A 26,481-nucleotide genomic window follows, 5' to 3' on the forward strand; every position below is an offset into this window, starting at 1 on the left:
GCCCAATGAATAAATGTAGGATGTGTGGCGGATGAATCGGTTTAGTTTTTAACTATGGTTTTTTTTATAATGCAATTTTATGTAGATTTCTAATATGTTGTAAGACGCCCTGAGTCTCAGGAGAAAGGCATAGACATCGAATTAATAAAATAAATAAATAAATGAAACAAATAACTCCCAGAATTCCCCAGCCACCACAGTGCAGTAGGAAGCATCCCCGGAAAATGGTGTTCCGTGAAAATCAGTACATCTCTACTTAAAAACAACCCCAAGAAAATCAGTATTGTCATGGGAAAGACTTCCATCCTGTCCCCATACATCTTTTTAAAGAAACTTGATGGTGGATTCTCCCTCTTGTCTCATGGTTTCTTCTCCTTTTCTTTCCTGCTTTGAAGTTCTGTTGTATGCAACCTTCTGCGCTACAGTGAAAGAATCCAAATTTCTATTCCATTCCCATCTATGAATGGTCACACAAATGTACGCCTGTTTATCTCAGGAATGAAATGTTTGTTTGTTTGTTTGTTTGGTCAAGTATGTATTGGTGGTATACAGAGATATAATAATATTTATATACATGATAATAGTAAGAGAGAGACGTTAGGACAGGGGATGGAAGGCACTCTGGTGCACTTATGCACGCCCCTTACTGACCTCTTAGGAATCGGGAGAGGTCAACAGTGGATAGTCTGAGGGAAAGGTTTTGGAGGTTAGGTGATGATACTACAGAGTCTGGTAGTGAGTTCCATACATCAACTACTCGGTTACTAAAGTCGTATTTCCTGCAGTCGAGTTTGGAGCGGTTTACTGTATCTTTTGTGTGCTCGTGTGTTGTTGTGGTTGACACTGAAGTAGTCGTTGACAGGAAGGATGTTGTAGCTGATGATTTTATGGGCTATGTTTAGGTCGTGTTTAGGGTGACATAGTTCTAAGCTTTCTAAACCTAGGATTTCAAGTCTAGTTGCATAGGGTATTCTGTTGCGAGTGGAGGAGTGGAGGGCTCTTTTGGTAAAGTATCTCTGGACATTTTTTAGGGTGTTTGTCTGGATTCTTATAGGAAAAGTGTGGCCCAACGGCTTAGTCACCGATTAGCTTCTTTTACCTAGTTTCAGCCTCTGGATTTCCCTGCGATATACTACTGAATGAATACTACTGTATTTCCTGCAGTCAAGTTTGGAGCGGTTTACTTTAAGTTTGTATTTTTTGTGTGCTCGTGTGTTGTTGTGGTTGACGCTGAAATAGTCGTTGACAGGAAGGATGTTGTAGCAGATGATTTTATGGGCTATGCTTAGGTTGTGTTTAAGGTGACATAGTCGTATTTCCTGCAGTCAAGTTTGTGCAAACTGGTACCGGCAGCCACCGGTGGTTCGGGGAACTGATAGCAGCAGCAGCGCGAGGCTCCACCCACCTGCCGAACACCACCATTTTCTTTCTTTTTAACCATCTGCACTGCACAAAGTATTCTGTGCATGCACAGAGGGAGAAAAAGCATGCGAGAGCAGAGCGAAGGTGAAAAAGGATGCATGCACTTCCGAACCGGTATTCAGAAATAGATTTCACCTTTTCTCTTTCTTCTGCTGTTGCTTACAGTATTCTGCCCCTAACCCCATCGCTCGGCCTGGGTGCTTGCAATAAACTGGGATATAAAGAAGTGATAACGACAATCGGAGGCGGGAGAGAAGAGGCAAGTCCTGGCATCTTAGTGCCTGTTGTTTTAGAACAGTGTTTCTCAACCTTGGCCGTTTGAAGATGTGCGGACTTCAAGTCCCAGAATTCCCCAGCCAGCAACGCACATCTTCAAATGGCCAAGGTTGAGAAACACTGTTTTACAACGTTAACTGAATAAGCCACCAAGTAAGCAGAGCCTGATTAAATTGCCAGAGCAGTAAATCCTGACTCCCGTTGGCCTTAACACCCATTGCACAAAAGGGACATTGTTATGCTGCGTGAAGAGACCCGAGGTTGCATTCAAAGGTCAGAGTGACACCACCGTACGGCTGAGTGTGATTTGCATTCTTTGATAAACAAGTTAGGCTCTTGCGGCTTTGCCAAAGAAAGACGGTCGCGTTTCTTTTCCCTCCCCCCCTCCATCCCCCCCTCTTTGATAAACAGCACCGAGTTGCAGCTCTCAATTTCAAGGATCTTACGAGAATCATTCATTTAGTTTGGAAACAGGGAGTTCTCAAGAGTTCACTTGCCTTTCTAAACTTTAGAAAGATGACGTAGAAACATATTAAATTGACGGCAGAAGAAGACCTCATAGTCCATCTAGTCTGCCCTTATACAATTTCCTTTATTTTATCATAAAATATGAGAAAGTATGATTTTACTGAAAGAGTAGTAGATCCTTGGAACAAACTTCCAGCATACATGGTTGGTAAATCCACAGTAACTGAATTTAAACATGCCTGGGATAAACATAGATCCATCCTAAGATAAAATACAGTATAAAGGCAGACTGGATGGACCATGAAGTCTTTTTCTGCTGTCAATCTTCTATGTTTCTACGCAGTCCTCTCTCACTCTGTCTGTCTTAATTCTTACAAGACAGACAATGGTGCTACTATTTGTTTGTTTGTTTGCTAATATTCACCTTCAATTCACCACAAACCTGAGCAGCATTCAAACTGAAAACAGTCATAAAAACAATGCACATCAAAACAAACCACACAGATTAGCAACGGAGGATGCTAATCCTCAATTACTACAACCACTTTGGCCCCGTGCCCTTGGGAATAGTCAGATTTTCAGAGGCAAATAATGTGTTTTCTTCTAAAGGGGTTTTTTTTAAATGCATTTTTATTTAAGTCAGTGAGTCTGGTGAAAAACAGAGGGCGGGAAATGCAGAATATGTTTGCAGCCTAACGCCAGAGAAAAGCAATGGCATGTTTGCAGGGGACAATACTCAGTGACCCTTTCTCTTGGCTCACCCCATTTACTGGGAAATTACTGGTATGAATTCCTTAATTGTGCTGTGTGTGTCTATATCTCTATCTATCTAATCTATCTATCTATCATGTATGTATGTATGTATGTATGTATGTATGTATGTATGTATGTATGTATGTATCAAATGTTTTTAGCTGGAATTTTAAAATTAAGGGAGACTAGGATGGTCCCATTTCGGCCTTGTTCTGGCCTCATCAGCTAGCCACACCCTTCCTTACTGGGATTCGATCTGGCAGCCTCTGCCTTGTAAGGCAGAGAATTAGCAGTTGAGCCACCAGACCTGATCCCTCCAGCTTTGTACCGGGGGGGGGGGGGGGGCTATATGTTTTTTTTATGTCGGATCACCCTGGTATATTGAAGGAACGTCACAGCTCCTTTTTGCCTCTAGGCCCAACCCAGGACCATTTCAAGGCAGTTAATTTATTCATAGCGGACAACTATATTCTGTATGTATCAAATGTTTTTAGCTGAAATTTTAAAATTAAGGGAGACTAGGATGGTCCCATTTCGGCCTTGTTCTGGCCTCATCAGCTAGCCACACCCTTCCTTACTGGGATTCGATCTGGCAGCCTCATATATATATATGAGAACCACAGAGAATGGTTATGTCAGAGTTCCTGATCTTAAATGCATGGAACTGTAGCAGTGGGAGTAGACATCCTGAGAAAATTAAGTCTCCTGTGAGTCAGGCTTCATTCGTGGTGATTTCATGGATGTTCTATGAGGTCTTCTTAGCCAAAATATGATGTGGTTTGCCCAAATCGTCTTCCGATATATATGGGATATACAGTAATGGGCTTCTGCCCCCACGGGGGAGTGACACAACGGGGGTAGTAAGTTTATTTACTATTTATTGAATACTTAATAGTTTTTTTATTGTCCTTCCTTCTCTAGTAATTTAATATGATCCTTAATTATATTTAAAATAGGAAATTATTAAATAGTATGTTTCTACCCATAAACGCTTTGATCATTTTAATCATTTTCTAGAACTGAACTTTTGTAGCAATTAATGAAAATTGAGCTCCTTGCCTAATCTGCTATCGTGCTGAACCTTGTGGGTTCAGTACATAACCTTAAAATGATACTGTGCTTCTCAACAAATAATGCTGTCTATCATTGGTCCTTTTTGTGGCTATTCAAATAATGTGACTTAACCAACTGCAAAAGAATCTAAGCACCTATTTGACAACTTATCTTGGTTGGCAAGCCACTCCCACCTAGACACATGACCTTTAAGCCACCCCCAGTCACATGATTGTCAAGCCACTCCCACCTAGTCACATGACCTTTAAGCCACCCCCAGTCGCATGATTGTCAAGCCACTCCCACCTGGTCACATGACCACCAAGCCACACCCAAAAATAAGCCATGTCCACAGTGTGGCAGTAAAAATTTTGGCAGCCCATCACTGGGGATATACGTATAATATCCCATTTTGGGGCAAAACACTCTTTATCATTGCATAACTAGGCAAGGTTCTCTTACAGCTACTGCTTCCAGGGAATTTGTACATGGACCAATTAACTTGCACAATTAAGATTTAGACAAAATAGGTTTATTGTATACAATTTATAAAGTTTATACAAACTGCAGCTTGATGGACAGACACTTAGACTATCAGTCCCAGGCCTGTTTTCTGTAAATCAAAGCATTCCCAATAGAACATGCCCCATCTGTGACACATTCAGAGAAATTACACCTCTTGGATAATTAATTCCAATATTGGAATTTCTGTTATTCTTAGCGAGTTGTGTGTTTTCCCCCCCCTAACATTCAAGCAGGATCAGCCTTGCTGAAACTTAAAATCCATTTTGTGTGCCCTGGATCTTGACTTTCTTTTTATCTTCCTTTGTCTGAAGATAGATATTATTTCTTCCCTTAAGCAAAATAATGATTTTCTTTTCCCCCCCACTTCAATATGTCCTTAGAGGACTTTTAGCCCTGGTTATGTTTGCTAGCCTTTTGGGAGCCATTCCCATGTTGTCTGAATCTCTTTTAAAGCATGATTCTCGGACAGAATGTCCAATGTTTAAGATACAAAGTAGAATATTATTATATCTCTTATCAATTCAAGGATTTTAATATGTTTTAGTAACACATATCCAAATTCTGTGTTGTCTACAGTTGACCACAATTCCAAAAATCTTTCCATATGCCATATTTTTGGAGTCTAAAGACACACCGGAATATAAGATGCATTTTAGTTTGGGGGGAGAAAAACAAGGGGAAAAAATTATACTTCTGCCTACCAACATCCTTGGCCTGGTCAGCTTCAGCACATTAGCTCGCTGTTTGTGAACATGTTCTCCCGGGCTCTCTGATAGGAGCCTCCCGAAAATTCAAGGGTACAAATTTCAGACACACACACGTTTGAAAATGCAAAACAATGTTCTTTATCACAAAATTCAAAATAAACAAAGCACTCTTTTTGTATTGCAAAGAGCACTCTTCCCAAAACAACCGGGTAGTCTGTACAATTTCCCTTAAGCAGTCATTAAGTACTTATCCAGCAGCTGTGAAGAAACTTCACATCCCTTCTTCTTCCAACGAAGTGACACACACACACATGTTGCTCTGCTTTGGTTTCAACAAAGCAACAAAGTCCAGCAACACAAGATTCCTGACGAACTCCGATCAGATATTCTTCCACAACGGCCAAACCCACATGCTGCTGTTTATAGCAGCAGCCCTAATTACTGGAGCCCCACCCAAACACAGGTGGCCTCCCTTATTTCCTGTAATATGTTCTTCCTTGGTCTCTTCTACGCATAATTCTGCTCTTGCGTGGGTCCAAAACATCATCATCTGAATCAACAGAAGATAAGGGAGATTGACTGCCTGGGCTGTGTGCCAATCCCCCCTCTGCCGAGTCACTCCCACCTTCTTCTTCGTCCGAGGAAACTAAACTCTGAACTGATTCTGTCGGCAATAAACACAAGCCTGTGACATGGTGAATTTTCTCCTGCATCCACCTCCCCATTCCCTGGGGCAGGAGCTGGGCCAGAGCCAATGCCCCGTTTGAGACCCGTTCAGGGCTGTGGGGATTACCAAAGCACATTGCCACCGATCGTCATCCAAAAATGTGATGCAACTGAGGCCAAAAATGAGTCATGCGGAGGGTGAAAACACGATGTGCAGAGGCCAAAAACACAATGCATGGAGTGGTTATCGGCAGCAATGTGCTTTGGTGCCCCCTACAGCCTTGAACAGTTCTCAGACAGAATATTTGGAGGCTGAAACCCCAAGGCACCAAGCCCAAAAATGCAAGCCATTGTCTGTGGCAATGTCTTCAGCCAGAATGAGAGAATGCACAGAGGGCAGATGGTGGGGGTCGATGGGTGGACGGGGCTACATTCAGAGTATAAGACAAACCCAAATCAGCCTCTCTTTTTTGGGGTGGGGGGTGCATCTTATACTCCAAAAATATGGGTATGTAGTTGCCAGGTCAGATATTCCCCATCCTAAACCTGGATATTTAATGCCTTTTAATGTATTCAAGATTGATTTGTTGAATCCTCCTGGCTTGGAGGACAAAGTAGAAAATAGAAAAAAGAGACCCTCAGGTTTGTAGGCTGTGATTTTAGACCTTCCTCGCTTCCTTCCTTCCTTCCTATTGCATTTCTCATTTGGTTAAAGACGAGCCCCTCTTCCCTGTCAACCCATTCCCTTCCTCCCTTTCTCCCTCCCTCTCTCCCTCCCTCTCTCCCTTCTTTTCTTCCTTGTTTCCTTCCTCCCTTCCTTCTCCCTTCTTTTCTCCCTCCCTCTCTTCCTCCCTCTTTCCCCCCTCCCTCCCTTCTTTCCTCCCTCCCTCCCTTCTTTCCTTCCTCCCTTCCTTCCTTCCTCCCTCCCTCTTTCTCTCCCTCCCTCCCTCCCTCTTTCCCTCCCTTCTTTCCTCCCTTGCTTCCTTCCCTTCCTTCCTTCCTATTGCATTTCTCATTAGGTTAAAGACGAGCCCCTCTTCCCTGTCAATCCACTCCCTTCCTTTCTCCCTCCCTCCCTTCTTTCCTTCCTTGTTTCCTTCCTCCCTTCCTTTCTCCCTCTCTCTCTCCCTCCCTCTTTCTCTCCCTCCCTCCCTTCCTTCCTATTGCATTTCTCATTAGGTTAAAGATGAGCCCCTCTTCCCTGTCAACCCACTCCCTTCCTTCCTTCCTTTCCCCCTCCCTTCCTCCCTCCCTCCCTCCCTTCTTTCCCAGCCTCTGATCAGCAAAATAAGAACTTGTAAACATTTAATTTGCAACTAGTTCTACCAAGTTTTTCTTCTGAGTCATGTGAACATAGGCCAGAGTAAGAGTTACTTCCGTGTACCATTCCAATAGGAGGTTGTTCAGAACGAGATGCTTCTCCGAGGCCATAAATCAATGCTTGAGTGATAGTATATTAAATGATAACCTTGTCATATTTAATGTCACACCAGAAGAATCTATTGAGGCATTGTTCTTTCCACAGTATCCGGGCAGGTGAATTAACTGAGGGAATGGGAACTTGCAAGCCGCAGAAGCTGTGGGGGAGTAAACCAACTAAGCATTGCACCATAAAAATCACCCACTCCTCACCTTCCGTCAGCTTACATTTAAGTGGAGTTTCTCAATAGTTTTACTCAGTCAGTCTAGCCCAGCTTACATTCAGGTGGGATTTCTCAACAGTTTTACTTAGTCATTCTGATGGCTTTTTCTGGCTGTCAAGATGGGAAGTGCAGACAAACGCAAGCAGCTATTGAGACTTCCTTGTTTCCAATTCATACCTGTGGGTAATTTACATTTCTGTTTAAGAAATTGTATAGCTATTTGTTACGTGTAGAATTAGAATTTGAACAGGTCAAAGACACTATGATTAAATGGGCACAAAACTTTGAGTAATCAATAGAATTATACCAATGGGAAGAGCTCTGGGAAAGGAATTATAAAATGACCGTGTCAACTGCTTTTAAAGAAAACTTATATAAAATGTTTTATAGGTGGCACATGTCGCCAGAAAGAATTCCTAAAGTGTTTAAGGATAAGAGTATGGAATGTTGGAAATGTCAATGGATACCAGGATCTTTTTGCCCTATGTGGTGGTCATGTATAGAAGCAAAAACTTTTTGGACTAAAATTAAGACATGGATTGAAAAAAATGCTGAAACAAAAACTAGTATTGAAGCCTGAAATATTTCTGTTAGATATTTTGCCAGGGAATTTAAAGTAAAGAAGACTCATACCTAATACAGTGGTACCTCTACTTACGAACTTAATTCGTTCCGTGACCAGGTTCTTAAGTGGAAAATTTTGTAAGAAGAAGCAATTTTTCCCATAGGAATCAATGTAAAAGCAAATAATGTGTGCGATTAGGGAAACCACAGGGAGGGTGGAGACCCTGTTTCCTCCCAGGAGATTCCTAGAGAGGCCCCACGGAGGCTTCTTCCCACCTTTTCCAGCCCTGTTTCCTCCCAGGAGATTCCTAGAGAGGCCCCACAGAGGCTTCTCCCCACCTTTTCCGGCCCTGTTTCCTCCCAGGAGATTCCTAGAGAGGCCCCACAGAGGCTTCTCCCCACCTTTTCCAGCCCTGTTTCCTCCCAGGATATTCCTAGAGAGGCCCCATGGTGGCTTCTCCCTGCCTTTTCCAGTCCTGTTTCCTCCCAGGAGATTCCTAGAGAGGCCCCACAGAGGCTTCTCCCCACCTTTTCCGGCCCTGTTTCTTCCCAGGAGATTCCTAGAGAGGCCCCACGGAGGCTTCTCCCCACCTTTTCCAGCCCTGTTTCCTCCCAGGAGATTCCTAGAGAGGCCCCACAGTGGCTTCTCCCTGCCTTTTCCGGTCCTGTTTCCTCCCAGGAGATTCCTAGAGAGGCCCCACAGAGGCTTCTCCCCACCTTTTCCGGCCCTGTTTCTTCCCAGGAGATTCCTAGAGAGGCCCCACGGAGGCTTCTCCCCGCCTTTTTCCGGTTACAGTTTCGGAGGCTCGGGTTTGTAAGTGAAAAATGGTTCTTGAGAAGAGGCAAAAATATCTTGAACACCCGGTTCTTATCTAGAAAAGTTCGTAAGTAGAGGCGTTCTTAGGTAGAGGTACCACTGTAGTACATATAATGACAGCAGCAAGAATTGCCTTTGCAGGAGAGAGTGAGAGAGTGAAACACCTCCTGCCAAGCTCCATAGATAAATTAAAGCCCTCCAGAGTTGAGAAAGAAATATCAAGCGCCCTAAAACTAAACTAGAAAAACAGAAGAGGCGAAGGATCCTTTGGAGGAGGAATTACGGGCCTGATTATGCATTCAGGACAGAAAACTTGTTGGCGTGATTGGTGCCGTCTCTTGTTCTGTTCCGTTCTCCCGTAATGTTGATTCAGACTGGCAAAATCTCCGCCTTTAGTTCTTCTTGCAATTGACTTACATAAGACTGTTGATAATTAATTGCAATTTACACATAAATGCATTCCAGGTTGACCTGGGAAGCTTCCCATTTGTAAGCTTCAGGTTGCAGCCATGTGTTTTGAAGTATTTTCTGTGGGGAATACAGGTTTTTTGTCAGCCCGCCTCCACAATCCCTTTTTTGCATTTCCTCCCTTTAAGGTAAAAGAGGGATTAGTAAACATCTGCTTCCTTTGAATATTTACAAACTCCACCATCAAGATTTAACAATGCCAACAACATTAGGAACGTAAGTGCTTATAAATATTCACGGGCATCAAAATAGAGCGCTGAGAGGCAAGCCGGCATATTGTGCAGGTGTTTCCAACTTCTTTGACTCCAAGCTGTTTGAATAAAGCTGGGTGTTGTGCAAGAAAGGGAGGGAGGGATGAAATAAATCTGTCGACACATTGCATATTTCTTTTGATACTTGGCCACATAGACACATGCACCTATGCCAGTGGTGGTGAACAGAGGGTCCGCAACTTGGGCGTCCTCCTCGATCCACAGCTCACATTAGAGAAACATCTTTCAGCTGTGGCGAGGGAGGCGTTTGCCTAGGTTCGCCTGGTGCACCAGTTGCGGCCCTATCTGGACCGGGAGTCACTGCTCACAGTCACTCATGCCCTCATCACCTCGAAGCTCGACTACTGTAATCCTCTCTACATGGGGCTACCTTTGAAAAATGTTCGGAAACTTCAGATCGTGCAGAATGCAGCTGCGAGAGCAATCATGGGCTTCCCTAAATATGCCCATGTCACACCAACACTCCACAGTCTGCATTGGTTGCCGATCAGTTTCCAGTCACAATTCAAAGTGTTGGTTATGACCTATAAAGCCCTTCATGGCACCGGACCAGATTATCTCCGGGACCGCCTTCTGCTGCACGAATCCCAGTGACCCATTAGGTCCCACAGAGTGGGCCTTCTCCGGGTCCCGTGAACTAAACAATGTCGTTTGGCGGGACCGAGGGAAAGAGCCTTCTCTGTGGCGGTCCTGGCCCTCTGGAACCAACTCCCCCCAGAGATTAGAATTGCCCCCACCCTCCTCGCCTTTCGTAATCTCCTTAAAACCCACCTCTGCCGTCAGGAATGGGGGAACTGAGATATTCTTTCCCCCTAGGCCTCTACAATTTATGCATGGTATGTCTGTATGTATGTCTGGTTTTATAATAAGGGTTTTTTAGTTGTTTTAGTATTGGATTGTTACATGCTGTTTTTATCACTGTTGTTAGCCACCCCGAGTCCACGGAGAGGGGCGGCATACAAATCCAATCAATCAATCAATCAATCAATCAATAAACCTATGGCACTGGTGGTACACAGAGCCATGTCTGCTGGCACGCGAGCCGTTGCCCTAGTTCAGTTCCAACATGCATGTCTGTGCCAGCCAGCTGTTTTCTGGCTTCCAGAGAGCCTCTGGGGGGAAGGGGGAGGGCTTTTTACCCTCCCTCAGCTCCAGGGAAGCCTTTGGAGTCTGGGGAGGGCGAAATACAAGCCTACTGGGCCCACCGGAAGTTGGGAAACATGCTGTTTCCGGCCTCTAGAGGTTGCCCAGGGGTCGGGAGAAGCTGTTTTTGCCCTCCCCAGTCATTGAATTATGAGTTCAATTATAACAATAACAATAACAACAACAGAGTTGGAAGGGACCTTGGAGGTCTTCTAGTCCAACCCCCTTCTTAGGCAGGAAACCGTACACCACTTCAGACAAATGGTTATCCAATACAGTGGTACCTCGAGATACGAGTTTAATTCGTTCCGGACCTGGGCTCTTAAGTCGAGCAGCTCTTATCTCGAACGACTTTTCCGCATAGGAATTAATGTAAATAATTTTAATTGGTTCCAGCCCTCAAAAAACTCACAAAGTTAGTCTAAATTATGCAGAAAGACATGTTTTTAATGAAGAAATGTACATGTACATATAAATGAATAATGAAGTTTCTTTCACTTAACTTGTAAACTTTCTTAAACTTTTAAATTTACATATGTTCAACTTCTCTGCCACCCAATCCTGTAGGACAGAGGTCCCCAACCCTTTTTGCACCAGGGACCGGCTTTAAGCGATCAAGAGAGGAATGGGTGAATGAATGGACGGAGGGTGGGAAGGAAGGAAGGAAAGAGGGAAGGGACAGGAACAGAGGAAGGAAGCAAGGAAACTTATGAAAGGGGAGAGTAAGAGAGGAATGAGTGAAGGGAGGGAGGGAGGGAAGAAGGTGGGAAGGAGAAAGAAAAGAAGAAATAGAGGAAGGGAAGGTAAAAGAGAGAAAGAAAAAGAGCAAGAAAGAAAGCAAGCAAGAAAGAAAGAAAGAAAGGGGGAAGGGACAGGAACAGAGGAAGGAAGCAAGGAAACTTATGAAAGGGGAGAGTAAGAGAGGAATGAGTGAAAGGAGGGAGGGAGGGAAGAAGGTGGGAAGGAGAAAGAAAAGAAGAAATAGAGGAAGGGAAGGTAAAAGAGAGAAAGAAAAAGAGCAAGAAAGAAAGCTGCAAGCACCCCCCCGAGCCCCCCAGGCCGGCTGCAACCTTTTAAAACACGTGCGCCGCTTCGCAGCTGTCTCCTGAAGCCGAACGCGGAAGTTAGCGTTTGGCTTCAGGAGACAGCTCCTTGGCGCTTGTATCTCGAATTTGGGCTTGTAAGTAGAACAAAAATATCTCTCCCCTCCCAGCTCTTATCTCGAGTTGCTCTTAAGTAGAGCAGCTCTTATGTCGGGGTTCCACTGTATCTGCTTAAAAACTTTCAGTGTTGGGGCATTCAGAACTTCTGCAGGCAAGCTGTCCCACGGATTAATTGTTCTCACTGTCAGAATAAATTTCTTTAGTTCTAAGTTGCTTCTCTCCTTATTCAGTTTCTACCCATTGCTTCTTGTTCTACGCTCAGGTGCTTTGGATGAATCCTTCTTCTTTGTGGCAACCCTTGAGATATTAGAACACTACTCTCATGTCTCCCCTGGTCCTTCTTTTCATTAAACTAGCCATGCCCAGTTCCTGCAACTGTTCTTCGTATGTTTTTTCCTCCAATCTCCTAGTCATCTTTGTCGCTCTTCTCTGCACACTTTCTAGAGTCTCAACATCCTTTTCACATCATGGTGATCATTCCAAGTGTGGCCTTACCAAGGCCTTATAAAGTGATATTAATACTTCATGTGATCCTTCATTGTTATCCTAATGGAACCAGGATGTAGGCTTTGAGAACATGCTTTTGGAGGGGACCTATTCAAATGTTGATGGCCATAATATACTGGCTGTTTACTCATAGTCATTCTTTCTCCCAGTCAGCCTACAAGATACAATTTTCTCCCCATGACATTGGTTGACCAGAAATAGTAGTTTAGTATCTGGAGAATCTCTGGGTGAAATTAGCTTCATCCAGATTAGAGTTCATTAAGAGGGTTAGAAATTTGCATAATACACCCACACTCCTTCTAATTCTTTCTCTCTCCCACATATAGAAGTACACCTACCTAAAATACACAGGCAGGCCACTAATTTTGCACTTTCGTTGCCTGGAATCAGTGGGTTTTCTTGATTGACAGATCTAGGAAAACAAAGGGATCTTATACCAAATCTTTCTTCTCTGTGGTATAGTTTCAGTTCATTGTTATATACACATTATAATAGTGTTTGTTTGTATACATGTGTAGGGTTGGGTGTATACATGCAGGAACAGATAATAATATACTGTATATCATATTTAAAAAGTTTCTGAATCAGGATGAGCAGAAATACCATAGATTGGATCTTCAGAAGAAACAGAAAGACAGACAGTTTTACACTATGTTTCTCTATCAATTGGAGAGTCTAATCTTGTCGTTATCATTTGGATAAAGGAAGTGAAATTTTCTTGGAGATAGGTCAACTTCATCATGCATTTATGTAACTGTTCTTTGTAAATTTTCTGAACATTATCAGAATTCTATCTAAGGGAGCAAGAGGAAGTTTTAACTAGTTTTAAATATACAGTACTTGCTTGCAGATAACTTCATTAAAAAAATAGTTCAAAGCGAATTTAATAGGCTGGGAGTGGAGAAAGCATTAGCTTCCAAATTTTTAACATGATTTATACACACAAATATTTGAAATACAAACTTTAATTACCAATAGGTATTTCCTCAAGTTGTGGGAGATTTTTACTGGAGCTGGTTTTCTGGCATTCCAATACACAAAGCAATATGCCAAGCAAACTCAAAGCAAAAGAGGCAAAACAATATATCATTGTTTAAATGCAAGTACATGTTCCATTTATTCCTATTTTAAAAATGATTTGCTATATCAGTCAGAATGTTGCTTGATTTGCATTTTAGTTACCCAGCGTGAAAGGAAATACAACTTTTTTCAGGGTTTTTTTTTTTGGCATAACTAAAAATTGTGACATCTTCCTTACCAGTTCTTATTGATACAACTTCTTTGAACATTAAAGATATGCATTTGCTTTTTAAAGAAATCCCTTTCCCTGGGGATGAAATCCAGCAGGTTCTGGAGAACCAGTAGCAGAAATTTTGAGTAGTTCGGAGAACCAGCAAATACCATTCCTGGTTGGCCCCAGGGTGGGGTGGGAATGGAGATTTTGCAGTATCCTTCCCCCAGGAGTGGGGAGGGAATGGGGATTTTGCAGTATCCTTCCCCCAGGAGTGGGGAGGGAATGGAGATTTTGCAGTATCCTTCCCCCAGGAGTGGGGAGGGAATGGGGATTTTGCAGTATCCTTCCCCCAGGAGTGGGGAGGGAATGGAGATTTTGCAGTATCCTTCCCCCCTGGAGTGGGGTGGGAATGGAGATTTTGCAGTCTCCTTCCCCCAGGAGTGGGAAGGGAATGAGGATTTTGCAGTATCCTTCCCCCAGGAGTGGAGTGGGAATGAGGATTTTGCAGTATCCTTCCCCCAGGAGTGGGAAGGGAATGGGGATTTTGCAGTATCCTTCCCCCAGGAGTGGAGTGGGAATGAGGATTTTGCAGTATCCTTCCCCCAGGAGTGGGGTGGGAATGGAGATTTTGCAGTATCCTTCCCCCCAGGAGTGGGGTGGGAATGGAGATTTTGCAGTATCCTTCCCCCCAGGAGTAGGGAGGGAATGGGGATTTTGCAGTATCCTTCCCCCAGGAGTGGGGTGGGAATGGAGATTTTGCAGTATCCTTCCCCCAGAAGTGGGAAGGGAATGGGGATTTTGCAGTATCCTTCCCCCAGGAGTGGAGTGGGAATGGGGATTTTGCAGTATCCTTCCCCCAGGAGTGGGGAGGGAATGGGGATTTTGCAGTATCCTTCCCCCAGGAGTGGGGAGGGAATGGAGATTTTGCAGTATCCTTCCCCCAGGAGTGGGGAGGGAATGGGGATTTTGCAGTATCCTTCCCCCAGGAGTGGGGAGGGAATGGAGATTTTGCAGTATCCTTCCCCCAGGAGTAGGGAGGGAATGGGGATTTTGCAGTATCCTTCCCCCAGGAGTGGGGTGGGAATGGAGATTTTGCAGTATCCTTCCCCCAGGAGTAGGGAGGGAATGGGGATTTTGCAGTATCCTTCCCCCAGAAGTGGGAAGGGAATGGGGATTTTGCAGTATCCTTCCCCCCAGGAGTAGGGAGGGAATGGGGATTTTGCAGTATCCTTCCCCCAGGAGTGGGGTGGGAATGGAGATTTTGCAGTATCCTTCCCCCAGGAGTGGGAAGGGAATGGGGATTTTGCAGTATCCTTCCCCCAGGAGTGGAGTGGGAATGGGGATTTTGCAGTATCCTTCCTCCAGGAGTGGGGAGGGAATGAGGATTTTGCAGTATCCTTCCCCCAGGAGTGGGGTGGGAATGGAGATTTTGCAGTATCCTTCCCCCCAGGAGTAGGGATGGAATGGGGATTTTGCAGTATCCTTCCCCCAGAAGGGAAGGATACTGGAGTAGGGAAGGGAATGGGGATTTTGCAGTATCCTTCCCCCAGAAGGGAAGGATACTGGAGTAGGGAAGGGAATGGGGATTTTGCAGTATCCTTCCCCCAGGAGTGGGGAGGGAATGGGGATTTTGCAGTATCCTTCCCCCAGAAGGGAAGGATACTGGAGTAGGGAAGGGAATGGGGATTTTGCAGTATCCTTCCCCCAGGAGTGGGGTGGGAATGGAGATTTTGCAGTATCCTTCCCCCAGAAGGGAAGGATACTGGAGTAGGGAAGGGAATGGGGATTTTGCAGTATCCTTCCCCCAGGAGTGGGGAGGGAATGGGGATTTTGCAGTATCCTTCCCCCAGGAGTGGGGTGGGAATGGATATTTTGCAGTATCCTTCCCCCAGGAGTGGGGTGGGAACAGGTTTCAACTGTTGTCTTCTTTGTTTTTACTGTCAAGAATAGGTTTTCAAAACCTTAGTTGATTGGCCAAAGAGTATTAAAATCACCAAGCTTTTTTTCATCGTTGTAATGGCTTGAAGCAGAAAACGTACGTATACGAGGCAAATCCCGAGTTCTTCACTCTCTGCCTATGAGATCTCTTCCCATTAAAATCCACATGACTTTCTACAATAGGAATGCAGACTTTACCTGGGGACATTGAGTCTGCATCCTCATAGGTGATGTCAGCGTTCCAATAAACACCCCCAACAAAACAAAACTCCCAGGCTAGAAGTTCTCCAAAGTTACTATTTATTAGAGATGCCACGTTGGCAACATCTGGGAAACCCCCGAATCTGAATGCTTCCAGGAACCTTCCACCCAAACGACATTTTTAAGCATCGTGTCCATCACACGATCCAATCAAAACACCATCCAAAACTGAAAGAGCCTCATTGTCACCTTCCTTGCAGCTGCCACGCACGACGGCCTTGAGTTTCTGGAAAGAATGTTATTTGTTCTAGTACATATCAACTGCTCCGTACAATCTCCCCTGCCACAGTCGAAAATGTGGCAGGCCTGAATACAAAAAGGTAAAATATGGCTTCCAGGCCTGAGAGATGAGTGTATTATTTATTTATTTATTTATTTATTTATTTACTTACTTACTTACTTACTTACTTACTTACTTACTTACTTACTTACTTACTTACTTACTTACTTGAAATTTTTTTTATGCCGCCCTTCTCCTTAGGGAGGCTTACAACATGTTAGCAATAGCACTTTTTAACAGAGCCAGCATATTGCCCTCACAATCCAGGTCCTCATTTTACCCACCTCGGAAGGATGGAAGGCTGAGTCAACTTTGAGCCGGTGATGAGATTTGAACCTCTGACCTGCAGATCTAGTAGTCAACTATAGTGTCCTGCAGTACTGCACTCTACCCACTGTGCCACCTCGGCTCATTATATAAGTCAGTGGTGGGTTCCTATCAGTGTGGTCTTGTGCACTGCTCCGGTAGCAGCCTGCCAAGTGCACAATTCTGGCACAACGACTCCGGTTTGTCTTTGCCGGTCCGTCATCTCTTTTTAAAATAATTTTCTGCAATTTTTCGGCTCACTGATAATGCGCAGAAGGAAAATTGTCCCTCTGCACATGCACAGAAGTAAAATCGTGCTGGGGGGTGTTGTGGTTGGCTCTGGCCCAGCTCCTGCCCCAAGGAGGTGGATTTCCTGTTTTGCTCCCAGTAGAATCTGCCGATTAAGTCTCCTCTGACCAAGGAAGCGTGAGTGACAGGGAAGAGGGGAGTTTGGCAAACAGCCCAGGAGGAGATCAGTCATCTGTATCATCCCTGGATTCCGAACAAGAATTAATGACACATCCACGCATGCGTAGAGTGATGCATAGGAGACAACAACTGAAGGATTATTACAAGAGAAAAGGAGACCACCTGTGGTTGGGTTGGGCTGCTATAATTAGTGCTACAGATAAAAGTGCAGCCTGGTGTTTTAGCCTCATGGCAGTTTATCCGATTCATTGTTTTGTCAAGAACATGGTTTTTGCTCTTCAGGATTGTGTGTGTGGACTCTCTGGACTTTAGAATTGGATTCAACTTCCCAGTTATTGGGTGAGCAATTGGACTGCATTTAACTTGTGCCTTGTGTGTACCAGAAAATCCCTTTGACATTTAAAAAGGGAGCTGTTTCTGTTTTTCTATTTATAAAAACTTTTGGGTTTTCCTTTTATCATGTGGTGTGTGTCTTCCTGGACTAATTACCCTGTAATTACGGGCGGTTGAGACACGCCGGCAGAACAGGGACACACACATGAAAAATTGCAATGTACACACAATGCACCGGTGGGAGAAGCTAAGCAACCCGCCCCTGGTATAAATTAATAGTAAGTCAGACTTGGTCCACCAATGGTCCATGGATAACTTATCATCAGTTTTATCTAATTGCTTGCAAGCCACACCAAGCATGTCAATCTAACAGCACCATTGCAAAACTGAAGTACAGTGGTACCTCTACTTACGACTTTAATTCGTTCCGTGACCAGGCTCTTAAGTAGAAAGGTTTGTGAGAAGAAGCAATTTTTCCCCATAGGAATCAATGCAAAAGCAAATAATGTGTGTGATTGGGGAAACCACAGGGAGGGTGGAGGCCCTGTTTCCTCCCAGGAGATTCCTAGAGAGGCCCCACAGAGGCTTCCCCCTGCCTTTTCCGGTTACAGTTTCAGAGGCTCGGCTTTGTAAGTGGAAAATGGTTCTTGAGAAGAGGCAAAAAAATCCTGAACACCCGGTTCTTCTCTAGAACAGTTCGTAAGTAGAGGCGTTCGTAGGCAGAGGTACCACTGTACACCTGAATGGCCAAGAGTTTGTTTTGCCATACTCCCAGCGTGTCAACAGGCCACTGAGTTGCGAGTCAACGCCAAAGCAGACCACACAAGAAAAAGAAGCTCGCTTCTGGCGGGGAATTCTTCTAATCCTGCCCGGTGCCCATGGGAACAAAGCCTGATAAAACTCCAGGGAGGTCTGTGTTTGCTCAGCTCAGCTGTCTTAGCAGGCAATTTGTCTATTTTCCATCTTTACCTACCTGTCCTGACCTTTGAGCTTTCAAGATATATGACACATAATTTCCAGCTTCGGGTCCTTCTCTACTTTTGCATGCTTCTCACCTCCTCCTCCTCCTCCTTCCCCTGTCTCTTTTTTTTTCAAATTGCTGTGGTTATTAAGGCAACCTTTCCAAGAAATTACTCATATAGCCTTAATCCCTTGTTATTGGGGTGTTGACTGTGTCACCTTGTTTATATCAGTCTGTCTGGATTTCTGATTTCAAAGGCTCATCTGAGGTCTTTGGGAAAAACACCTTGATTGCAGACTGGGAACAGAGGTCTTTTGTTCTGGTAAACATCGTTCCCTTACTGTCAATGACCCACTTATCACCTGAAGTAGCCAGAGTTTATATATCATAGTCGCCCAGGTGAGTTCAAAGCTTCCTTCCTAACTCCAAGAAAACATCCTCTCAATTTTATCAGCTTCCCCCAATCCAGACTAGAAGAAATCATTGTGTAGATTCTGTCAGATGAATTCAAATGTTATGCATTCCAATATTCCCAGGCACAGTGGCTGAGAAAGCTTAGAACTAAGACGCCTTAAACAAGATCTAAGTATTGCCCACAAGATCATATGCTGCAACGTCCTGCCTGTCGGCGACTACTTCAGCTTCAACCACAACAACACAAGAGCACACAACAGATTGAAACTTAATATTAACCGCTCCAAACTTGACTGTAAAAAATATGACTTCAGTAACCGAGTTGTGGAAGCGTGGAACTCATTACCGGACTCCATAGTGTCATCCCCAAACCCCCAACACTTTACCCTTAGATTATCTACGGTTGACCTATCCAGATTCCTAAGAGGTCAGTAAGGGGCAAGTACAAGTACACTAGAGTGCCTTCCGTCCCCTGTCCTATTGCTCTCCTATATCTCCTATACCTTTCTTCTATTCCTATATCTCTTCTTCTATTCTTTCATTGATATGTTCTATTACTATATCTTCTTTTCTATTATTTCTTAGATATATTTTACTATGAGTATCTCCTCTATAACCTTCATCATGTATTCTACTATGTGTATATAGATATATACCCACTAAAACCCTCATTGTGTATTGGACAAAATAAATAAGTAAATAAATAAATAGAATTATGGATGCCAGTTTGGAGAACACTGGTGGGCCATTGCAGAATGCTCTGATTTCAGTGATGGGTAACTGAATAATTTACCTTTTGATGGGATGGAGTGGAGTGGAGTGGAGTAGAGTAGAATTCTTTATTAGCCATGTGATTGGACACACAACAAATTTGTCTTTGGTGCATATGTCCTCCTGTACTTAAAAGAAAATATAGATTTGTGAAGAATCATGAGGTACAACACTTAATGACTGTCACAGGGGTCAAATAAGCAATGAGGAAACAATAAATATGAATAAAAATCTTAGGATACAAGCAACAAGTTACAGTCATACAGTTCTAAATCGGAGGAGATGGGTGACAAAAAACGAGTAGTAATAATAGTGCAGACTTAGTAAATATCTCAGGGACCGCCTTCTGCTGCACGAATCCCAGCGACCAGTTAAGTCCCACAGAGTGGGCCTTCTCCGGGTCCCGTCAACTAAACAATGTTGTTTGGCGGGAGCCAGGGAAAGAGCCTTCTCTGTGGTGGCCCCAACCCTTTGGAACCAACTCCCCCCAGAGATTAGAATTGCCCCCACCCTCCTCGTCTTTCGTAAACTTCTTAAAACCCACCTCTGCCGTCAGGCATGGGGGAACTGAGATATTTTTTCACCCTAGGCCTTTACAATGTACGCATGGTATGTCTGTATGTATGTTTGGTTTTTATAATAAGGGGTTTTTTTAGTTATTTTAGTATTGGATTGGATTGTTACATGCTGTTTTTATTATTGTTGTTAGCCGCCCCCGAGTCTACGAAGAGGGGCGGCATACAAATCCAATAAATGAATGAATGAATGAATAAATGAATGAATGAATGAATAAATAAATAAATAGTTTTGACGGTGTTGAGGGAATTATTTGTTTAGCAGAGTGATGACGTTCAGGAAAAAACTGTTCTTGTATCTAGTTGTCTTGGTGTGCAGTGCTCTATAGCAGTGTTTTTCAACCAGTGTGCCGTGGCACACTAGTGTGCCGCAAGACATGGTCAGGTGTGCCGCGAAGAAGGAAGCTCCGGTTCTGGTCTCACAACTTTTTGCTGAGAGAGAGAAAGAGAGTGAGAGAGAGAGAGAAAGAAAGAGTGAGAGAAAGAGAGAAAGAAAGAGAGAGAGAGAAAAGAGAGAGAAAGAGAGAGAAAGAAAGAAAGTGTGTGAGAGAAAGCAAGTGAGAGAGAGAGAAAGAGAGAGAGAGAGAAAGAGAGAAAGAAAGCAAGAGTGAGAAAGCAAGCAAGCAAGAGAGAGAAAGAGATAGAAAGAAAGCAAGAGAGAGAGAGAGAAAAGGAGAGGAAGGGAGAGAGACAGAGAGAGAGAAATGAGCAGAGGGGAGGAAAAAAGAGAAATGAGAAAATGATTGAGTCAGAGAATGAGATGAAAGAGAGAGAAACAAGAGAGAGAGAGAAGGGACTCTTGATTTAAAGCATATGATAAAAAGCACCCAAAAAGTAAGAGAGAAAACCCCCCAGCCCTCACCTGTTCTTGGAAATGGTTCAAGAGTATGTATACACACACACACAAGAGGGGGAGGAGACAGGGATGGAAAAAGAGAGGAGAGTGTCTTAGAGTGTCATTTTGTGTCCTTTTGGTTGGTGGTGTACCCCAGGATTTTGTAAATGTAAAAAATGTGCCGCGGCTCAAAAAAGGTTGAAAATCACTGCTCTATAGTAACGTTTTGAGGGTAGGAGTTGAAACAATTTATGCCCAGGATGCGAGGGGTCAGTAAATATTTTCACCACCCTCTTTTTGACTAATGCAGTGTACAGGTCCTCAATGGAAGGCAGGTTGGCAGCAATTGTTTTTTCTGCAACTCTGAAAAAAACTTATTCCATTTAGAATCCCGAGAAAGCTGCCCTCCCTGTTAAAAAAAATGATAGAAATGGAAACAAGGTATGTGGGTTATGATTCCAGAAATAAGTTATGTGAAGTTAAGAGAACAGATATTAAAGGAAGCAAAGGTAGAGGGACTATTCTACAGATAAAGACCTCTGCAGAATTGCCACTCCTAGGTTGCTGTAATTTTATACCTCTTTCCCATTTGTCCAGTTCGTTGGACTGCTTAGAATCTGCCAGCCTTTTTTATATTCAAGCATTTGTTGCTACAAGTGATTTGCGATCACCACCCAAGAATGTCTGTACTCTAACAACATATTAACTATACGTTGCCCTTTTCTCACCGTGATTGTTAGCAGTCTTATAACTTGAACCTCAAGTTGGGTGTGTTCTGTATACTGATTGGAAACAAGTAAAAATCAGACATTGGGCAAAAACTCACAATATCCAAGAGTCGGTGCTTTGTTATATAGATGAGCCAGGGTGGCGCAACAGGTAGAGGGCAATACTGCAGGCCACTGAAGCTGACTGTAGATCTGTAGGTCAGCAGTTCAAATCTCATCACTGTGCACATTCAGCATTTAGTCATGCTGGCCACATGACCATGGAGACATCTTCGGACACAGCTGGCTCTTTGGCTTAGAAACAGAGATAAGCACCACCCCCTAGATCCAGAAATAACTAGCACGCATGGGTGGGAAAACTTTTTAAATAAAGAAGGTAATGAAATCATGGGCTCTACAAAGGATGGCCAACTAGAGCAGAGAAGGTATTTTATCGTATTTTTCAGAGTATAAGACGCACTGTACTTTTGGGGGAGGAAAATGGGGGGGGGGATTTGGCTAGCGTCCTTTTTAAAAAAAAATTTTTTTTTAATTAATTTTTAACAAGTTTATAAACACACAACATAAAACAGTGCATAGTGAAATGTGCCCACCACCCAGACACACACACATTCCCCACCACCAAATCGGGGGTGTTTCGTATATAGTCCACTTGACCCAAGAGCAATATATCTATTTACATATTATAGAGTGATTCCAATTTATTTCTTGTAGCTTGGTCTCGGATTCTGCTCATCATATATCGCCTTACCTTGTCCAACCGTCCCATCAGTTGTCCCAATTAAGTTTCATTATCCGAATTTATCCTTTTATCCATAATTTCAAATTGAATATGGTCCACCATGTACCTATACCAAGTTTGCATTGTCCATTTTGTCACATCCTTCCAACCCAAAACTATTACTGCCTGAGCGCTTTCTATTGCTGCTTGTTTTATTTCTCTAAATTCTCCTATTGCATTGCTTTTAACTAGTACTGCCATTTCCTTAGTGATTGTCCATTGTATATTTAGCATTCTATTGATATCCTCTTTTACTTTTTGCCAAAATTCCTGCACTATCGGGCATTCCCAAAACATATGCATAAACACTCCTTTATCTTGACACCCATGCCAACAATTACCCCTGACATTCTGCTGAAAGTGTGCGAGTTGAACGGGAGTAAAATACCACTTATGTAATATTTTCCTTCTCATTTCCCTGATTCTTTTTTTTTTAAATACAGTAAATATTTTTTATTAATTTTTAACAAGTTTATAAACACACAACATAAAACAGTGCATAGTGAAATGTGCCCACCACCCACACACACACACATTCCCCACCACCAAATCGGGGGGTGTTTCTTGTATAGTCCACTTGACCCAAGAGCAATATATCTATTTACATATTATAGAGTGATTCCAATTTATTTCTTGTAGCTTGGTCTCGGATTCTGCTCATCATATATCGTCTTACCTTGTCCCACCGTCCCATCAGTTGTCCCAACTCAGTTTCATTATCCGAATTTATTTTTTTATCCATAATTTCAAATTGAATATGGTCCACCATGTACCTCTACCAATTTTGCATTGTCTATTTTGTTTCAATTAACAATAATCGCGCCTCGGATAAACCTCATTGGCTACGATACTGCCACTGCGCAAAGCTATCTGGCTAGCATCCTTAGCCTGTTCAGCTTCAGCACATTATTTTATCCCCTGGTTAGGGCTGAAAAAAACATTTTTCAGAGGGGAATAGGAATGAAAACAAGCCTGCAAAGACTTAGGGCAGGAAAAGAAATCTTTTTCAGAGGAAGTCAGGAAGATGGTTAGCACCTAGTTAGGGCTAGGAAAAAGCTTCAAAAAAGCTACATTCGGAGTATAATTTGAGATCTGTAGGTCAGCGGTTCAAATCTCATCACCAGCTCAAGGTTGACTCAGCCTTCCATCCTTCCAAGGTGGGTAAAATGAGGACCCGGATTGTGGGTGGCAATATGCTGGCTCTGTTCAAAAGTGCTATAGCTAACATGTTGTAAGCCACCCTGAGTGTAAGGAGAAGGGCGGCATAAAAATCAAACAAACAAACAAATAAATAAATAAAGCTCAGAGTACCAAGGACCTTGTTGTGGTCCCCCAGGGGCCTGTGGAGCTGGTGGCAGAGTTGGACAGCGAGGAGGCTGGGGAGGAGGAACATGGGGCAGACCTGGAGTCTGGAGAAGGCTCCATGCCAGGAAGAGATCCAGCTCGTCCATTTGCAAGGTCTGTCCCAACTCCAGAGTCTCCAGAAGCTGACATGAAGCTGACAGAGGAACAGGAGGAGTCTGTTCTCAATGTGCGCATGTGCAGAGCTGCCAGAGGGCAAGAACAGTTACAGAGGAGAAAAACTATTTGAGAGTAAGGCTTGGAGATTATTAGGCCCTCTCACAGGCTATATAAGTGGAGCACAAGAGAGGGCTCCTTGCAGTAAGCAACCTCATGCAAGCCGTGTCATTCTAGCTTGGACTCGGTGTTTTCTGTTTGGCCTTGCCAAGTTTCTTGCTAATTGGTCTTTGGCACCTTGCCAAGGAAGATCACGGTTCGTGTGCTTATCTGAAAAACTGTTGTGGGACGAACCTCCATCTTCTTTGACAAGCTGCCAAAGACCAATTGTTTGGGACAAGCTGCAAAAGATCCATTGTTTGGGACTTATTAACAGCTGGGAATGAAAATAATTACCAGCAGTTAAAATAAAAGATATTTTTTTGGATGCCTTTTGTGCTGGATCAGGAAGCCTAGGCCAGAACAGACCTGTCATTTCAACCCTTATTTACTGAGAGAGCCTTGGTGGTGCAGTAGGTAGAGTGCAGTACTGCAAGCTACTTCTGCTGATCACCGGCTGCCAGCAGTTTGGCAGATCGAATCTCAATAGGCTCATGGTTGACTCAGCCTTCCATCCTTCCAAGGAGCCAAATTGTTGGGGGAAATAGGCTGAGTCTCTGTAAACCGCTTAGAGTGGGTTGTAAAACACTTTGAAGCCGTATATAAGTCTAAATGCTATTGCTATTACAAATATTCTTCTTTATTGAAAATCTATTTGTACAGCAACTTTCCACATATTGGCTGAATTCCTATAGCACCTACACTTCAGTTTAGGTTCTAGCGGATACATACTGAGGTTCAATTAGGGTAATTTAAATCTTGGCTAGTTTTTTTTCAACCCAACCTAACTCATAGGGCTGTTGAGTAAGGGAACTATGGGGGAAAAGCTACTCTCCACGCACTGCCTCAAGCCCCCAGCCCTAAAATTAATGAATGAATAAATAAATGAATTTCCTGGTTTAAATCCTTCCTTAAATTAATTAATTGGCTTCAGGCAATCTATTGTCTCTCAGCTTGTAAAGTGGATTTATCTTGCAGGATTCTAATAAATCTTTCGATGAATCATGAGCATAGGACAAAAATGCTCTCCCTTCTAAGCGAAAATATTTGGTGTATCTATGTGTGTGTGACCTGGATGGGCATAAGAAAAGACTGTGAAGGTTATAAATGCACTTCTCCAAAAGACCATGTGGTTCATCTATGTCCTCTCCATCACTATTACAAGATTATAATCATAATTTTGATTACCACTCTACCTCCCTTACTATCTATCCAACTATCCATCTATCCATCTATCCATCTATCCATCTATCCATCTATCCATCTATCCATCTATCCATCTATCCATCTATCCATCTATCCATCTATCCATCTATCTATCTATCTATCTATCTATCTATCTATCTATCTATCTATCTATCTGTTTATCTTGGTAAAACATCTCAGAGAGTTTTTTTAAAGCACCATTGAGGAGTATATAAGTCTAAACGTTATAACCCTGGAGGAAGTATTAAAAGGTCCCAAGAATTTCCCCAAGAAGCCGTTCGAAAAATTAAGCTACAGGTAGATCCTATTTATTTATTTATTTATTTATTTATTTTATCAATTGCTCTGTGCCTTAGGACTGTTTCACACAACCAGATTTTCTCGTTTATGCCTGGGTCACTGATTGTTTTACTGTCAGGAACACTGCGTGTAAAAATAGCTTGACCTCCTAGACCTTGACGTTCAAAATACAGTATATAGCAATACTGTATATAGCAAAAGAGAAGAGAAAGAAACTTACATAGGAATTTCCCATTCACTTATATGGTTGAGTGAACTGATAACTGCAGCTCTAGTCACAAAATGGTGTTGTCAGGTTGGAGAATATATATAGCTGAGAGCGAAGGAGCTTTTTATTAGTTAGGGTTTTTTTCATTTGTAGATGTTTCATTACCTGCCATGGGGCGCAGGGGGAAATGAACCTGTAGCGAGGTAAGTTAAAACCCACCCCTGACCCCAGCTATCTCTATTCAAAGTCACCATTCAAAGTGTTGGTAATGACCTATAAAGCCCTGCATGGCATCGGACCAGAATACCTTCGGGACCGTCTTCTGCTGCACGAATCCCAGCGGCCGATTAGGTCCCACAGAGTTGGCCTTCTCCGGGTCCCATCGACTAAGCAATGCTGTCTGGCGGGACCCAGGGGAAGAGCCTTCTTTGTGGTGGCCCCGGCCCTCTGGAATCAACTCCCCCCGGAGATTAAGAACTGCCCCGACCCTCCTCACCTTTCGCAAGTTGTTGAAAACCCACCTATGTCGCCAGGCATGGGGAAATTGATATATCCCCTAGCTTTTACAATTTATGTACGGTTTGATTGGGTTGTGTGACTATTTTAATGACAAGGGTTTTTAATTGCTTTTTAAGTATTGGATTTGTACACGTTATTATTGTTGTGAGCTACTCCGAATCTCCGGAGAGGGGCGACATACAAATCTAATAATTTATTATTATTATTATTATTATTATTATTATTATTATTATTATTATTATTATTCCCCCAGCCCCCAGCCCTATCCCTCAATTCCAGTGTGGCAACACTGAAGTCCAAAATGGCTTCGGCCAGATCAGCTTCAGAGTTGACATCAT

General features: G+C 43.2%; 1 protein-coding gene and 1 non-coding gene across 2 annotated transcripts in view; one reads left to right on the top strand and one right to left on the bottom strand.

Annotated features, from left to right (window-relative positions):
* Positions 1-26,481, top strand: part of WWOX (WW domain containing oxidoreductase) — a 760,885-nt gene that overhangs the window by 680,359 nt on the left and 54,045 nt on the right. The gene's annotated exons all lie outside the window — the stretch shown is intronic.
* On the bottom strand, positions 23,017-23,161 carry LOC139172708 (U4 spliceosomal RNA). Its single transcript, XR_011559927.1, has one exon. It is a non-coding gene; the product is annotated as a U4 spliceosomal RNA (small nuclear RNA).

Source organism: Erythrolamprus reginae, chromosome 9 (genome assembly GCF_031021105.1).
Source record: "Erythrolamprus reginae isolate rEryReg1 chromosome 9, rEryReg1.hap1, whole genome shotgun sequence".
In the NCBI taxonomy this organism is placed as follows: domain Eukaryota; kingdom Metazoa; phylum Chordata; class Lepidosauria; order Squamata; family Dipsadidae; genus Erythrolamprus; species Erythrolamprus reginae.